At 41.3% G+C, this 14824-nt stretch overlaps 2 protein-coding genes across 6 annotated transcripts in view; one reads left to right on the forward strand and one right to left on the reverse strand.

Moving 5' to 3' along the window:
• The window catches only part of LOC139757774 (hemicentin-2-like), a 367317-nt gene that overhangs the window by 262131 nt on the left and 90362 nt on the right, over positions 1 to 14824 (reverse strand). Inside the window, exon 1 of one of the 3 annotated variants that reach the window (XM_071678557.1) lies at positions 6991 to 7126. The exons of the other annotated variants lie outside the window; for them this stretch is intronic. The gene's annotated coding sequence lies outside the window, so the exon portion shown is untranslated. Of the gene's footprint in view, positions 1 to 6990; positions 7127 to 14824 lie in introns of those variants that run through there. 3 annotated transcript variants of the gene reach the window in all.
• LOC139757776 (protein amalgam-like) overlaps positions 1 to 14824 on the forward strand; it is a 103859-nt gene that overhangs the window by 73494 nt on the left and 15541 nt on the right. The gene's annotated exons all lie outside the window — the stretch shown is intronic.

Here is a 14824-nt window from a genome sequence, read left to right on the forward strand (position 1 = left end):
TGTTGATGCTGAGTGCAGAAGGGGAACCAGTCACAAGCAAGGTGGTAGAATGAATTCAGGGAGCGTGTGTTATGAAAGCAGTGCGACAGAGAGCGGTATATACTAAGTCAAGACGGCAGAGAACGCGACATTTACAGTTGACGGTCCAAATGCGAAGACTGAGGGGCACCAAACTTGCATACTGTAATAATTCTAAGCACAGACGAAATCTATTCAGCTCTCTGTATTTGTTGTCCTCTTACTACAGCGTATTTAGCAGTTACAACACAGGCAACGGTAAGAGTTCTGACAACAGCAGCTGTAACATTAGCGTCCCTGGAAACAGCAGCAACAGCAGAAATATTACCTTCTACATACGTAACAGCAGCTGCAGCAGCTGAAACCGGCACGGCTTAAGCTCTAGAAGCTGCATTATCGGCGCTTACAAAGGACAGACACAGGTGCAACTCTCACCACCGATTGAAAAACGTGATCACCAACATCTCCAACAAGAGTAGCAACGCCATCGCTATCTTCATCACCATCGCCAACATCACAGTTACCACCAACACCGCCACCAAACCCCACCACCCTCAATATCACCACCACCACCATCACACAACAGACAGGAATAATATCTCACTCGTAAACCAATAAAAAACGGGACGCTTTCCTGGTTTTGGGGTACAAAATCTCTATTTCATACCTGTACGAGAGGGAGAAAAGTCTTTTTCCTTTTTCTCCCCCCTCATTTTCAGAGTCTGGGTTTACAGGATTATCTGTAAATCAGCTTTGATCTCGGGCTTATGACTTCTGATGGTTGATAATATTTTTCTAAACTTTGAAATCCGGAACTCCGAATCGTATCGAAGCATAAACTGAAAAATATACCAACTGTATAGAAATGTTTCCGGTAGGAATTCTATTCAATGATCATTCAGTAATGGTTCAATCGTTCATTTGTTTGACGCATGTTCTCTCGTACGTAACAAGGAACAAGAACAACTGGAGAGGCAATTTCTCTTAATTCGAGATGAAAAAAAAAAATTCTCAAGGGCCACGTCGTTATCTTCCAATCTCTTTCATCCACCTCCCACCCTTATCACATTAACTTCCCTCCAGTCGCCACATTTTCCCTCCACTCATCACTTTCCCCTCTCTCACGACTCATCCATCCCTTGACCTGACCCCCTCCACACTTAATTAACTTCCTCTCCCTCCACCCATTAATTACCCCTCCCATTCTTAAACTAATTAACCGACCTGGGCCAAGAATTACTCCTCCTCTGCTCTGCCTTAGTCTCAAGATGACAAATGCTTCGCTAGACCTGCAGTCATCAAGATACGTGATGGACGCTCTGGTAGGAACGTGTGCATTTCTCTGGATGATGATTAAACGGGAGGGCTCGGCCTCTGCGTATTTCAGAGGAATAGACCTTCATACACGAGACGCCACAAGCGTGTCTAGGTGGCTTGAAGTCCACATCACGTTAACTGATGTATTGATCAGAGGGGTCGAATACCCTACAGTAAATCTAGGGTGTATTTGTAAGCCTTTGGGAGACGAGGATTGAGGAGGTTATATCCTTGGTGGGTATTTTCCTTCGTCGTCGACGATGGAGTGGATGAGGGAGTGGAAAGCACCTAGACAAGGTTTCAATTATCCACCAGTGTTTCTGGGCAGGTAATCAACACCTTCTCCAAGAGGTGAACCTCGTGTCGTGTTGTTCCACCAGCACAACCCACTCACTCTTCATGAATAATTTGGCCTCCAAGAAATTACAGCATTCAGCGATAACAGAAGAAAAGGAATATCGATGTTGAAGCCCCAAATTGGACATGTGAAGAACACGATAGAAATTGGGTGGAAATGTTGAATTCATATACATCATTTAATCTATATAGTGTGATGTTTTCTCCTTGTAAAGAGGCTCTGTTTCCAAGGACTTGGAGTCAGCAAACCATCGAAGACATCAATACAGTGGCTGTCAAATTCCTCTCCATGAGCCAAGAATCTGTCTTGTCTCTCTGCTCCATGTACACTTTGGTGTCTGGCATGCAGCGCACGGACACACACACTCTCTTCATCTCACACATAACACTCGACAGCTCTACCTAATGGGACAATCTTGTCATATGTAGGGAAAAAGTTCAGATGGGGCCCCACGAGTGTACCTCACACCGCACACAGTACTGTAGAAAACGGTAATTACAAATACGTAATTACATACACACACACACACACACACACACACACACACACACACACAAAGTAATTATAAGTAACAGGTAATTGAACACACACCAGGCAGAGGGGATCCCATCTTTGATGTTCCAAATTTCACATCCCCTGTTTCAAGTTCCGCGTTTCGGGTCCAGTATTCCATGCCTCACCGTCCCCCTTGTACAAGGATATCAGTGGCCGACGTGTGGCAAATTACTGGCCACTCAGATCAGGGGCCCAGAGTGGATGACCATCGGCCCACATCAATGGTCTCTGACGTTTGATGAAGAACCTGGATAAACTGCATCATATCTGGCTCTCATCCAGTCTCACCCAAACCAAATCATTTAGATTTTCAACTCTCATATTCGTCTATATATCTATCCTCCAGTTTATATTAGAGAAAAATGATTGATACTAGTCTCCTTTTCTTTTCTGGTTTCCCCTAGAGCTGTGCACTCGACCTCATCCTAAAACAAAGACCATATGATGGTCTCCAGAGCGTCATATATCGGCGAACGACCATCCTACAGACCCACTAACGCTCGGGAGTGCTGGGAAAACTATCAAACGACGTCAAGTGGGTACAGAGCGCAATTAGGAATGCTCTTGGTAAACACGTCTCAGAAAGTTACCTTGAAGTGAGGTATGTTGAATAAATCTTAGGCAAATATGTTTAAACATTTCAACTTAGGTCGACCCCAGTATCAAAGGGAGATCTGAACCCCCCTTTTTTGCGGAAAGAAAAGGGAGATAGAAGGAAGAGGGAGGAGGAAGGAGGGAGGGTGATAAGAAAAGAAACTAAATGAGGAATGAAAATTATCAGCCTAGTGTGTTTATAGTCTATCTGTCATCTGTCTCTGTCTGTCTTTTTGACTGTTTTCCTTGTTGTATGTTTGTCTTTTCTTTTACTGTCTGTCTGTCTGTCTATCTGCCTCTCCCCTGCAGCTCGGAGGTCATACTGAGTCTGTTATTGGCACTGTTAGGGAACTGAGTCACAAGCACTTTCGTCAGAGTCAGTGTGTTTTCACTGTTGGAGATTCAAGTTGAAGTTGTAAGAAACAGTGACTCGGGGAAGAGAAGTTTACTGGTGAAAAAAAACATTCATCATGACCAACACTGAATTTACAACTTCGCCTCTAGACATCGAATACGCTGATGAAATGATTCACAACAGTTATCGGTCTTTTTTTTTTCCTTTTACTTATGAACAGTTCGTTGAAGTTATTCTCCAGTGATCGAAAGAATATGGTGATTTCCACATACACTCACAACAAGCTTTATAGATTAATTAAGATCCTATCGTCTTGTGACTCATGTAACCTAGAACTTCTGCGCTGATTCACATAATCATAAGCTCCTCCAATACACATACACCCATGTCATACATACGATAAAATCAAACAGATTAGAACCACCCCCTACGATTCACTCAAGTTTCAATCCCCGACACTGATTCACTCAAACTCTCACCCCTCGTTGCTTCAACTCTTACCTCCAAGGCTGATGATTCGTTCGACTCCTGGTCTCCTGCACTGGTTCACTCAATTCTGAAAACCTATTGTGATGCATTTACTTCAATCTGGCCCGTCGGGGGCTGATGACACAGCACTAAATTATTGTTGTCATGAGCTCTCGTAATATCACTGCTTCTCAAGTCCATCCATTTAGCTTCGAACGCCACAACTCACAACCTCGGATCACCTCATAAGCTGATGTACCTGACCTTTGTAAAGCCAACATTGGTTTGATTACTTCAGCAAACTTTTCCTCTTCCATTTTCCAAGCATTTTGTAGCCTGACCAGCTGAAAATTGGGGAACATAGAGTAACAACTGTGTTTATTTTTTTCAAGTAAGACAGAGGGCGACATCTCATTCCTCCCCTTTGAATAACATGAAGACACATCATAATTCACTATGGGCTGTGAATTATGAAGACAAGAGAACTTTCTCGTCTCGGGGAAAACTCATCTTCGTAAATCATTCCAAGAGATCTGGGAATCGAAGACTAATTCCCCTCTGATAATTTGGTCTGTCTTAGGCCAGTTGGGGTAATCTGGCGCGACTGTAAGTGGAAGAAGAATGGAGTTTATCTTGAGGAGTTGCGTGATCATGTTTTGGAGAGTCTGGGTTGCAACGAGAGAATCACATTTTGTGGAGAGTGCTTAAGATGCGTTCGTTGTTGCTGGAATGTAATTGATATTGCCAGGGCATCATGACGTAACATTACCATCTACCCTTAACAATCTACTTTTTCTTTATTTCTATTCGAATTTCTTTCATTCTCGTTCTCGTTCCCCCTCTCCCTCACTCCCTTTTATTTTTCACCCTTTTCCTATCAGTTCTCCACTCTCACCATTCGCTGTTTACGTCCACTGCAGTAGCGACCTCTCTCCTCCCACTCACCTCCTGGTCATGATTGATGACACACATCCTCCTCTTAGCTTTTCACTGCACCCGCGCCAGAGCCTGGCTCCCCCTCACTCCTTCTCCCTAACACTCCCTCACTCCCTCCCTAGCCAAGCTCACCAATTTATTCCTCCCATCATCACCAATACCTTGGACATCATCATCTTTTACTTCTACTCTCTTTATTTCCCTCTGTCACTTACACTGCTTTTAGGAACGTGTCAATGATTATTTCCATCTATTTTCTTATTGTCTTACGACACAGTGGTTCCAGCAAAGAAGCTGGTGGAAAATTATCCCAAGGAAATAGCGATCCTGGTTTTAAGCGACGGAAGCATATTCGGTGAGTGGGAAGATGAGGTAAATAAGCCTTGCCTGATGACTTAATATGTGGCACAGATGAATACGAAACAGCCTAACTTAAACTGGATCTAATTAACATACCACACGGTAGGGTAGAAAGGTACATTTATGACTTGCAAGTGAGAATACGTTAGAAAGACACATGTATAAGTTCGACAGTCTTTAGACACAGCATTTGAACGTAAAGTCTGAAAGCAAAAATGGTGTTCCGTATGCATGGCTTGTGAGATTTCATGCATACGATGCATCCCATATACGTGAGAGGAGAGATGGAGATGATAGGCCAATATTGGAACAAGATATAACGATACATACGAAACAAAAGTTTACATCAATCTGAAACTGTAAAGGGTAGATAATCCAACACATATTATTAGATGTACTGGTCGGGTGGTGAACTGTGGATTTCCAATGATTATGACATTTCTAATTTACTTAATTCTTAAATTTATTGCATTTGGCCACTTATCTGAATATCTGTACACCCTCACGAATTATAACACTCCAAGATAAGGAGAGTCAGCGATTGTAAGAGTCTTCCTCCGCCATGATTAACATAGACGGTGAATCTCCTGCCAATTTCCCCGCATCAAAATGTGAATCATTATGCAGCCCGTTCCATTCTCTTTCCCTTTTTATCTACAGATTCGTATCAAGAAATCGCCATATTTATTTCCAGAGTAGAAATAGATAAAGAAGCCACTCTTGACAAAGCTCTTTCGTCCTGTGTTTACGGCGAGGTACTGGTGATTAACCTGACCAATCCTGACACATCCACAAGGCCTAAAAAAAAAAGTGAGTCTCCTACAGCGTTGGGTCCGGGGACTTAAGAACCGTGTGGGAGAGGCGCCATCAGCAAACATTAGGAAGAGTTTCAATACGTGGCGTCTCCTGCTCTTCAAGAGGCATGCATGGAGTCTCATTCAACCCTCCTTCGCCAGGGTCTAGCACAGGTCGTGGGGATAATGGGATGGACCACTAGCGAGTAATGGACTGGATTTTAGTGGTTCTGTCGCTGATAAATGATGGTAGTGTGAGGTGTGGTACCGGTGCGGGGTTCTGGTAGTTTAGTGTGTGTAAGGCATTTGTGTATAACACTGGAGGAAAGATTTCACATTATTACATGAGAAAAGGGAGGGGGATGGGTAAGATGAATGGTGAGTAGAGGAAATGGTGGGTAAGACTTATAATGAAATGAATGTATAGTGAGTAAGAGAAATAGTGAGTAAGGAACATGATGGGTGACCTATATGATTTAAATAATCATCCTCCCCACTCTGACCCAGTTTGACCCGATTTAACCCGGGGGAATAGAAAGACATTGTAACACTCACTGGGGAGACATGATTGACATGACCTTTAATGACCCAGTATGACTCGCATTAACCACCAGGACGATTAATAATAGAGCACAGTTCACATTTACATCTGTTATCACCCACAGTGACCTACATGTGGTTTGACCTAATATCACATTCTGGAACAGCTGTTGCTATCAAAAATGGGTCAAACCTAACAGCGGTGACCTATGTTTCCCTCCATGAGAGACAGTAATGATCAGGATCTGTTAGGAATCATAACCGATTTTTTCCCCTCAGTTTCAGAATGGACGAAAAAAAAATTGAGTGCATAGACATACACAGATGTTGAAACTGATGTTGAAAACATTGCGTGACGCTGAAGTTTATGATAAATTAATGGATTAAAAATCTAGACAGGGAGGAGGGAGCGGATTTTTCGTTTTTAGAATTTTTTTTTCAACTATCAGAATGCAGAATTTACGGTGTGTGGAGTGAAAACCTCGGTAGAAAACGACGGAATAAACTCTGCTGGGAAAGGCCATATATGCACCGATGTTATATATGGTTTAAAGACGATTATCTTGGACACCTTAATGATCCAATGACTTGACGTTTGTCTTAATGACGCTACTGGCAATCCACAGGCCTAACGCCAAAAGCCAAAATAACAAAATAGGGACATGAAAACCAATATTTCTCACACTAATACTTACGTAAGGATCCATATTTCTCTCGCTGCTAGTTACGTGGGAACCAATATCTCACCTACCAATGAGCACCTGTAGACCGATATTTCTCTACCTAATGACCCTGTGAAAGCTATTTCACAAGGGCTGTTTCCTGCAGGGCAAGAAAAGAAATATCGCTATCAGGATATCAAAAGAGAAAGAAAAATTGGGTAAACACCTCCCCCCTACATACACACACACACACACACACACACACACACACACACATTTCAGTCAGATAAATAGATGAAACAGAGTCACAAAATACAGATTTGCTGAGGATTTTTTTTCCTCCCCCTCTCTGGAAATCCTTCATTTGATGTCGACATCACAGACACCATTGGTAAAACTCACTCCCGCCGTGTTCAAAGAGCGCAATGAAAATGTCCCATCACTCAAACACAATAAGAACAATTTTTACGCACTGTTGTTGATAATGACTGAACTGGACTTCATAACTTCCATGAACTTCAAACACTGGGCATATTTTTTTCCGAGTGTGTGTTTTGTTTCGTCAATGTCTTTTTTTTTTTTTCTAAAGAGTTCAGGTGACTGTAGGATGATACACTCCAGGAGCTTCGCTCTCCTCACCTGTAGCAGGAGTTCTGACTAGTGATGATGATGATGACGATAATGATGCATGATGGTGATGCATGATGATAATGATAATGATAATGATGATGATGATGCATGATGATGACGACGATAATGATAATAATGATGATGATGATCATAATATGTGTGTGTGTGTGTGTGTGTGTGTGTGTGTGTGTGTGTGTGTGTGTGTGTGTGGTGTGTGTGTGTCTCTGTGTGTGTGATTAGTATCTGTGATTACTACTCGTGTGTTACGTGGAGAGAGTTTTACAAACTTTGTATGTAGTATATGTATATACCATGTCTTTTTCTCCTGTGTATATACATCCACACACACATACATACACACTAGATATAAATCAACATAATCACCCTAGCTGGGAAAAGTTGGTGATTTATGAGTGATGTATATTATAAGCTTTCCTGCGCTGGTAGCTTAATGTCCAAAAAATTCATTTGCATAATTAACCAAACAGAAGATATAAAGGCAAATAAGCAGAAGTGTGGTTCTGTAAATCTTCAGGCATAGTATAATGCATCACTCACGTAATCCACTTAATCTCGGGAAGCATAAGCCAGCATATAGCATACAGCACAGAGCATATTATAGGGTATATGGCATATAGCATAGAGCATATTAGATATAACGTATGGTATATGCCACAGCATACAGTATATAGTCGTGGACATAACCATATTGTCTTCCCTCACAACACACAGTACAATACTAACATTTACTTTACGATTTATATGAAGTTTTAAGTCTTCAAAAATTCTATAAACAACTGACACTCCACCTTACAGGTCTCTATCACTTCAACAACATACATCCGGGAATAATCATATGTAATACTGTGTTTGAATTAATAAACTTTAATGCATTTAATTTTGCATATTTTCTGCATAATGCATTGCAATGCGGTATATCTTTACACTGAAATGTGTTGTATAGATAGGCACTATATTTGCCACAGACTATAAATCACATCAAAGACAGGTGGTAACATATCATCTAATCTCATAATACTGATAAGAGGCCATAAGAGCTGATAAGGATGATAAAATGCACAACTGGTCGATTGTTTTCTGTTATACTCGACCTTTCAAGGTGTCTACTTGCAAATTCATAATTACTTATTCGTAATCACCAGCTTGTAAGGTACTAAGATAGGGTTCAACACTCGCAGATATCTTAATTGGTCATTACAAAATGACGTCAACGACCTGAATGACCCTGGTGCTAAACAGGCCTAAAGCCTAATTACCCAACCACCCAACCACCTAACATCGTATCTCGTTAGGAGTATATCTCGTTACCTCGAAACTTCACTTCTATTTTTTTTTTCTAAATTCATCTTGGTATTCATCACGTTGATTAACCCCGTCCCATCTGCAGGCTTGTGGAGGTCTTAAGGTAATAGACCCTTTTAAAGCCCTCAAGCCGGCCATCCTCGGCTGTAGAGGGGTCCGTAAGGGTCTCTCGGTACTCACAGACCACTCGCTGACTCGGACCATATTTCATTTCTTTCGAGGTAATGGTTTCCGGGAGGACTTTATATGGGACGTTACGAAAAGTTCCATAGAAACATCTTTCTTATTTTTTTTTACCTTTTTTCCCTAGGGTTCTGAGGAGAGAGAGAGAGAGAGAGAGAGAGAGAGAGAGAGAGAGAGAGAGAGAGAGAGAGAGAGAGAGAGAGAGAGAGAGAGAGAGAGAGAGAGAGAGAGAGAGAGAGAGAGAGAGAGAGAGAGAGAGAGAGAGAGAGAGAGAGAGAGAGAGAGAGAGAGAGAGAGAGAGAGAGAGAGATTGCAATCAAGAAGAGGTAAACGAAGAGTTTCATATATATATATATATATATATATATATATATATATATATATATATATATATATTTTTTTTTTTTTTTTTTAAGCAGATCAATTCCTTCTCCGACGCTTTCCAGCGTATACGCCAGTGTGCCCAGGTGCACAGAGCCGCTACACTCGCCAGGTAAAGATGGACATAAACTCCAACTCACTGCGTTAGTTCTCGTGTCCAGGTCACTCAAAGTAGCGCTAGAGAGACTCGGGCATCCTCCAAGTGTCTCTTAGACCTCCATACGAGCGGCTTAAGTTCAGCGGCCCACCTCTCTCTCTTACCTCCATTTTGCTGAGGTGGCTCCCTCCCTCACCCTCACCCACACACACACACACACACACACCACAGCAGGTAGGGTTAGATGGAACGGGCCAAAGTTAGGGCGGGTTGGTTCTCGTTACATTGCGTTCCTTCATGGTTCAGAGGACACCCATTCTACCCAACCAGGCCGCCCAGCTGCTGAATTAGTAATCCTTCTCCTTTCTTTCCTTAGGTCCCCTTCCCTCCTCCGTACAGTCCTCTTCTTCTGTTCCTATGAGCTCCCTCTTCCTCCGTATAGTCCTCTTCTTCTGTTCCTATGAGCTCCCTCTTCCTCCGTACAGTCCTCTTCTTCTGTTCCTATGAGCTCCCTCTTCCTCCGTACAGTCCTCTTCTTCTGTTCCTATGAGCTCCCTCTTCCTCCTTACAGTCCTCTTCTTCTGTTCCTATGAGCTCCCTCTTCCTCCGTACAGTCCTCTTCTTCTGTTCCTATGAGCTCTCTTCCTCCGCACAGTCCTCTTCTGTTCCTACGAGTTCTCTTCTTCCGTACAGTCCTCTGCTTCTGTTCCCACATACTTCATTTGTTGGTAGTTTTACTTCATACACATTTTCTAGTGTTGTTCAATCACCTTGGTTAATTATGACATCAATCAAATACTCGGTTCAAACGAATGAGGACAAAGATTCCATACAGACTGGCCAGTAAAGTTTCCTTTGACACATTCGCTCCCGTTTATTTTCTTGTTTCGTAAATTCTGCTAAAAAAAATCTCTTGTTATTCAATCAATTGCATTTGCTCTATTTTCTCTCTTTTATATTTCTGCATTATTCCTTCTTTCTCAGTGATCATATTTACCTCTTCTCTTTCCTCTACACTAACCTTCTTTCCATTTTCCTCAATCCTCACACGTACTTCATCTCTTCTACATTAATCTTAACGCTCATTTCTATAATAATCATAGTCTATCATTACGATTCTATCTATCATGTTCTTATATCTTACTTTATTGTCACACATGATCCAATGACATTCTTTATTCACATTCTTATTTCTCTTATTTTCCTCTGTATCTATTCTCACTGTCTCTCGCCCCACCGACAACTCTAAGAGGGATTACATACGATCATTTCTAATCCTTGATAGCGTAAAGCCCATCCCTTCCCCCCTGGAAAAAGAAGGACTGATACAGATTTCCTCACACTCTCATTTCCCCCCTGGCTAATGCCATTCCAAATTGGATTTGAAAAGAGGGGGAAAAAAAATCCCAGCAGCCATTACCATCGTCCCTTCGTTATTTCCGTATAGTTTTTCCGATGCCGACCTCTCTCTCTCTCTCTCTCTCTCTCTCTCTCTCTCTCTCTCTCTCTCTCTCTCTCTCTCTCTCTCTCTCTCTTCTCCGCTTCATTCCCTAATCCTGCCTTATATTTCCCTTCCTGTCTCTTTCTTACATTCCCTATTCTCTCCGTTTTCTCTCTCATTCCATTGTAGTCTTTCCCCCTATATTCTCATCTACCTTTCCTCCTCCTCCTCCTCCTCCTTCCCCTGCTCCTCCTCTTCCTCCTTCTACTCTCCCTCCTCCTCTTCTTCTTTTTCCTCCTCATCTATCTCTTCTCATCCTCCTCCCTCCCTCATTTCTCCTCATCTGTTCTTTTCCGTCTAACTTATATCTTCTTTTCTACTGTTTATTTTTCTTGCTCCTTCCCTCCTCCCTTCTTCCTCATTCGCCTAGTGTTGCCAGACCAGGTGACTTCAAAACCTAAGTGAACCATTATTTCAGACAGAATTTTAGCATTAACTATTCACGAAAAAAAGTCCTGTGTATCATGAAATATCATCATAAAAAAATATATATGATTTGCATATCATTAATTACTCTACAAATTTTTATGCGTACTTATTTTTTTCATCATATGTCATGGATAACTTTTATTTTCGACATTCATGATATAATTAGATAATGATATTAAGTGTTCGTATAATATATAAGCATGAAATTACAAAGCTTGACGTGGAATGTCTTACTCAAAGAGGAATCAACTCTTTTTTTTGTTGCTGAGCTGTGTGTGCGTGCGCATGCGCGCGCGCGCGCGTGTGTGTGTGTGTGTGTGTGTGTGTGTGTGTGTGTGTGTGTGTGTGTGTGTAATTACTTATTTGTATCATAAGGGAAGGGAGTTCTACACTTGAATCGTTCTCAATTATCATATTAGTATACTGTCTATATTCACAATGTAATAATTCTGGTCTCTTACAAATAACCTTACTGAGTCCAGACCTCATAAAAAGATAAAAACGAAAGGGGAAAAAAAGGACGTTTGAGTTTTGGGAAAGGGAGAAAAACCTTCTCTTTTAATAAGGAGCAGCCAATACCTCTCGGGGAAAGACTTTAGAAAATATAGGGTTCTAGAGCTTAGCGGTGTAAGGAAAGAAACAGATATCATAACGCCTCTTGAACATTCGTACTGTGTTTCCTATTGTTCACCATTCTGGCCTTCACTGCCTCCTACCAAACACTGAGACCCACCACCACATGACAGCAATCCTGGTCGTTTCATTTTCCTCTCTTTGCCTAAAATCTTAACCTCTACATTAACTTATCCTTTGTTTAGTTTGTCTTTTCCTTACTTTTATCTTCTACTTTAGCTTAATCATTTCACTTCTTGTTCATAATTCATTTTCTCTCTCTTTCCTCCCCTCCCATTTCGTTCACTTTCATCATCTTCTTCTTCCCCAGTTTCGCCTCACACCTCTTTCGCAGCGGCTTATCGCATTCTCCTCTAATGCTTTTATCTCCGACGCTTGACAATTCAGTTCACGTTTAAGTTTAGCCTCTCTCCTCGAACTAACCCGACTGGAGGAAAGATTTAATTCACTTTATCGGATGGTCACTCGATCTCATTCCCTCTCTCTCTCTCTCTCTCTCTCTCTCTCTCTCTCTCTCTCTCTCTCTCTCTCTCTCTCTCTCTCTCTCTCCATGTAGGGAAAGATTAGATAAACGAATGATTTTATATATATATATATATATATATATATATATATATATATATATATATATATATATATATATATATATATATATATATATATATATATATATATATATGCACATACGTCTACGGATACAAAAACACACATACAGATCCTGAGGTTGTGGAATTTTTTGGCTTCCCTGTTCCCATTTTCTGCAGTCTACCATTCTTAGAAGGTCTCCCACTTGAGGAACACAGACCTACCGTGGTGGTGTGGCTGCCTGGGAAGAGCCACTGTGCCTCGAACCCTGGGAACAATTCCTACTAAAACCTCGAGTTTCTATCCAGGGACTTATCGACGCAGATGTCCCGTTAATCCTTTAATAATTGTCTCGCGTAACCTTGGAATCCTTAGACTATATATATTCATATGCTGGGTTGACTGTGTTTTAAGGTAATGGATTCTCCACACAGACGCAAGCGCTTCGCATTTGGCTCCCTTCCAGACCTATGGACAAGAGGAAGTGCTTGCCTTAAGAGCTTTCCTGTAGTCCACATGTCTGGAAGTTTGTTTTTCTTCTTTTTTTCTACAGATCTCAGGAGCTTAAACTGAACCATTCGTCACCCAGGAAAACAATAGCAATGCATCAGCGTGTTTTCCGCGGCCCAGAAATGCTAAAACGTGACACAGGAAGTTTGTGTTACTGTGGCAGGCCTTGGAAATTCAACACCCCCCTCGGGTCCAAATGGTTGGTGTCAAGAATGGAAGCAATGCCTCAAGTATGGATAGATATGCAGCACTGTAAGAATGATGACTCAATCATCTAATAGTGATTAAGACTTACAGTAACAGACCAACGCCCAATATCTAACGAATGGCAGTGGCTTTGCCTCAGATAGATAGACAGACAGAAACAAAGTCCTGCGAAAGGACTGGAGTAGAGTTTCCCCCAAACTCTCGCCTCATTCTGCAGTAATGTCTAGAAAAAGTTTAGACTGAATTAACATATTTCCTCCCGCTAATTGGCTCAAGTTAATTTTATATCTTTTAACCGCGTAAAAAGGTTGTCCTCTTCAGCAAAATTTAATATTATCACATGTGTTGGGAAAATCTTTTCCATGCAACGTATGAATGCGATCATGATAACACTGAAAGTTATAGGAAACTACTTTTCTCTCAAAGTAGAAAAAAAAAAAACAAGAAAAAGTAAACTTTCCAAATGTTATCAAAACTTTAAATCTGGCAATGCATATCTCCTACCTGTCTTTATCTGTGATGTTTGGCATGTCTTCCACATGCATACATTTTCTGTCGTAGTTTCTTGAGTCTTTCTACTCTTTAACACATTACTCAATGGCTTTCTGATCTCCCCCACTAACACAAACAGCCTCGTTACGTCACAAACAGCCTTGTTACGACCCAGTGGTCTATTGCTGTTTGAGTTCAGATGTAAATCTACCTCTGTGAGTCTCATGGCCGAGCAAATGACTTTTGAGTCATTTCTCTTATGTATATATAATGACCATGTATCATTTTGAGTACAATTGTCTTTGCTTTCGTGAGCACGTGTTCTGTCAACATACAGTAGTAATGCAGAATACAAAAGGGAAAGCATACAATGGTATTCCTCATAAACAAACTCATGTAACTCCTTCTACCTAATGAACACTCATTATAATTACTGCTGTAATTAATGTTTATCACTCATTGTTCTTCAGCTCATCAGATTATTGCCCCCTCTTACTCTCCCTTCCTCATTTTATGAGTACTTGCTTCACTAAGTAATCCTCATTTGTCCTCCATCTGTTCTTTCGACTCTAAATTCTACCTCGCTGCATCTATCGCAAACTCATAAAGCCCCCTTCTACTTGCGCGACTTGCTCTCTCCCAAACACCAGAGAAATTAGGAAATTGAATTGAGTTAGTTCAAACATAATTTTGTCATTAGCGAGTAATTATCAAAAACAATATTCCCATGGGTGTCTTGTCATCTACGTCTATAGATAAAAAGTAGGATTTTCTTTAATACTGATCGCCGTTTCCTGCGTGAGTGAGGTAGCTCCAGGAACGGAGGAAGAAAGGGTACATCCGCTCACATCCATTCTCTAGCTGCCATGTGTCATGTACCGAAACCACAGCTCCCT

The sequence above is a fragment of the Panulirus ornatus genome, chromosome 28 (genome assembly GCF_036320965.1).
Source record: "Panulirus ornatus isolate Po-2019 chromosome 28, ASM3632096v1, whole genome shotgun sequence".
NCBI classification, from domain to species: Eukaryota; Metazoa; Arthropoda; class Malacostraca; order Decapoda; family Palinuridae; genus Panulirus; species Panulirus ornatus.